At 36.2% G+C, this 3,395-nt stretch overlaps 1 long non-coding RNA gene across 2 annotated transcripts; it reads right to left on the bottom strand.

The window, feature by feature from the left end:
* Positions 1 to 233: 233 nt before the first annotated feature.
* Positions 234 to 2,544, bottom strand: LOC131021962 (uncharacterized). Of its 2 annotated transcripts, XR_009101111.1 has the most exons (3): positions 2,096 to 2,531; positions 1,108 to 1,191; positions 234 to 507 (listed from the first exon to the last, which is right to left on the bottom strand). It is a non-coding gene; the product is annotated as an uncharacterized LOC131021962 (long non-coding RNA). The 2 variants fall into 2 exon arrangements; XR_009101110.1 differs by lacking the exon at positions 1,108 to 1,191 and having other exon boundaries at positions 2,096 to 2,544.
* Between the last annotated feature and the right edge of the window lie 851 nt (positions 2,545 to 3,395).

Here is a 3,395-nt window from a genome sequence, read left to right as displayed (position 1 = left end):
CTGGTGTGATGGTGCGCTGAGCTCACGGTTGTTAATAACTATTAGTCTAGTGGCTCATTCTAGACTAAACTCAAGACTTATAATTCAGAGCTTTCCTTCGCTCTGATACCACTTTGTCACAGCCCGCCCTAACTAAGGATAGTTAAGCCGAGTGATCTACGACTAGGGATGGGGTTAAAGAAGAAGGGGAAGAAAAGGGGCGTCATTTATAGCCGTAACACTTACTCATCTTAATAAAACTCGTCATTTTTATTCATGAATACTCAATTGAAAATAGTCTATGAAAGACAGCATAAAACTTAATTAATAGCATTAATCAAGTTATACATCATATGAAACCATTCTCTTAAGACTCAAAGTATGACATAACATACTATAACATCAACAACATCTTGCAGCGGAAAGTAGCTAGACATATGTATGAAGACATATTCTAGACAGGTTAACTATTTATTAACAACCCTGGAGACTCCGCTCATTGCAGCACCATCATCACATCAGCTCAACCTGCACATTTAGAAAACATATGCAGGGCTGAGTACAAAAGCACTCAGTGGGCACGTATGCCTAGGTATAAAAATACATGCTTCAAAACTGTAAATTGTCATGCCATCATAAACAGTACAGCAAGGGAGTTTTTCGCTAAAAAGGCCCAAGCTTACTAAGTTCATTTGTGATTCTTAAAGTTCGACTGCAGTCTAAGTTCTCTTGTAATCTATCATATCTGGAACTGTGTGCCGGAGAGGTGGCCACCTCTCACGGTCACTTGACCGGCCAACCCGCTAGATGACTCACGGTCACTGGTGTACACTAGCCCTGGCAGGATAGCTATCAACTGCTCAGGACCCGAATTCGATTGCATCATTGGCAAAGCCAAAGCAGATAGATATCATACTAAATTTAAACATTTATGGCAAGACAACAATTGAAATAATTTTCAGTTCAATGATTTTGTAATGAAATATCTTGTTTAAATGTAACATTAAATTCGTTTGATAGATATATAAAACTGAAATTAACAGTTAAATCATCTCATGCATTCATTCGTATAAGAGGCCTACGACACGCAGGGGATCTCTATATACGTATAGTAAAAGTAATGCCCACCTGATTGCAGTGTTTTGCTACTTAAGACAATGATTCTCTTTCCTTAGCGCGATAGGTTACTCAGACGCTTTTGTTTATTTGAACCTTTGATAACACGAAAACATGTGTTCGAGTGAATAATAGAAAAGATAACAACAAATGCAGTGAATCACTATTCACTCATTTCTCTAACTACCCATATTTCCTTTAACGACTATATCTAACTCATATGCAATCGTTCTTCCTTTATCAAAATATTTCATGTACCTTTGAGGATGTAGGAAATTCCATTTTATATTATTCATTTATTTATCTATTATAAATAAAGAATAATTCTATAAACATAAAACGTTTTCCTTTTCCCCATTTAATAATGCCAATCACCAATATATATATATACACATCAATAGCTCATTTATAATCTAAAAGTGATATTTTATCAACAATAAAACTTTAAAATCCTTAATAGGAATTATTTCCATCTCAACAAAACTGTATAGATTCAACTTCAACTAATAAACTGCTTTTACTCCGAACTCGTATGGAGTCGAATTTTATATCAATAGAAACCTCTTTGAGTCTAGTTTAATTGAAAAAAAAGTATGTTGAAAAACTCCAAGTAGTTTAAGAGATATAGCGATTTTCCCATCGCCTACCAGATTCGGCAGTTTCTGCCAACTGAAAGTCCAGATTTTTGAAAAAAAAGCAAACGTTACCGGAATAACCTCAAATTTTATATGAAGATAGCTAACACATATATCTTCATACAATAAAAATTTGAGAGCTAAATATCAACATATGGTTACTGAAATAATTAACCTAATCATCTGCCTCACGACAGTTTCAACAGATACGGGCAGTAGACTTCTCAAATTTTAAAAGGGTGGTAAACGAAGTTCAAATAACATGAAACTTTGTACAAATATTTACCACACTCCCATATATACCCCAGAAATTTCCCATAATATAATAGAAACGGGAATGCATCGAAATAAGGGCGTCAACTTACCCTTGTCCAAGTGAGCACTAATGGAAGTTGTTCGTCGGGGGTTTTCCGGTCGTCGTTCCGCGATGGTGTTTAGCCGCGAAGGTCTACGACTTAGTTTTCCTCGTGCGAGGTAGATCAGGCTACACAACGGTGGTTTCTCGATCCTTTTTCGTCGTAAGGATAGTGAGAAACGAAGGCCGTAAGTTGGCCGGTGGCTAAGTCGGGAATTCGACGTTGGCCGCCGAAGGATATTGCGGCCTTTGGTCAGGAAAATATAGAGAAGGCTTCGGCCTTTCGATTGTTGGGTTTGGTAGCCTGAAGATGGAGGAACGAATACACGTTCTCGGTTCAGAGCCTAGTGGCCGGTCGGCGAAGAAACAGCCCGGCGAAGGGAGCTCACTTGAGCTCTTTCAAACAGAAAGGAGTATTTTCTGCTTTGGTGTTGTTCTGGGGTTTTGGGGTTTTTGGGTGATTCTACTGCTGCTGCGAGGGGCTCAATTTATAGGCAATGGAGCTGTGGTAGGTGGCAGCATAAGTGGAAATTTGAGCTGCCTCTTTTTGACAATTGCTGCCTTCCCTTTTTGACAAACATGAATATGTTTTTGAATTGGGAGGGGGATATGCTCCTAGCATGACCATATATGAAAATACCATTCCAGAAAACAAAGTGGAACATATTTTATTAGTGTTTGCATTCTCCTTTTTTCTCATGAAGTGGCCTTCAATTTACGTTTAATGCCCCATTTGTTGGTTAATCTAGCCAACCTTTTTTCTTGTAGTAGCCCGCTATTTTATTTTATGATTAAGAGCAATAAATGCAATATTTATTTTTACATCTTTCAGTTGATTTTAATCCAGTGATTAATATTCAGTTAATTCAGCTAAGAGTTCTGAATTAGATGTCATTACCTGAGATGACCACGATTGAATTATTGAGTAGTCAATGATTTATTTCAGAATGATAATTGACTTAGCGAAGTCAAGTTATTATTTTATTTGTAATCAAAATATTATTTCTATTTATTTAACTTTATTACTTGAGTCGTGAGTTTACTCCGAATTGTGAAGTGAATTAAATCTATGGATACAATTTAGATTCATTCTACGAGTATCACGATATTAGTAAGGCAGGAAATCAAATATCGAATAACAAGATTTATTGCTTCTGTTTATACTTCACTTTACAAACCCCTATATATATATATATATATATATATATATATATATATATATATATTTTATTACTTATCTATCAGCATTTAAAGAGTGAGATAAGGGAAAGAAAAAAAAAATGCACTGCACGCCTGCTCAGCTCCACGCC

The sequence above is a fragment of the Salvia miltiorrhiza genome, chromosome 4 (genome assembly GCF_028751815.1).
Source record: "Salvia miltiorrhiza cultivar Shanhuang (shh) chromosome 4, IMPLAD_Smil_shh, whole genome shotgun sequence".
Classification (NCBI taxonomy): Eukaryota; Viridiplantae; Streptophyta; class Magnoliopsida; order Lamiales; family Lamiaceae; genus Salvia; species Salvia miltiorrhiza.
The sequence above is the reverse complement of the archived record's forward strand: the minus strand, read 5'-3'. Positions and strand labels throughout refer to the sequence as shown.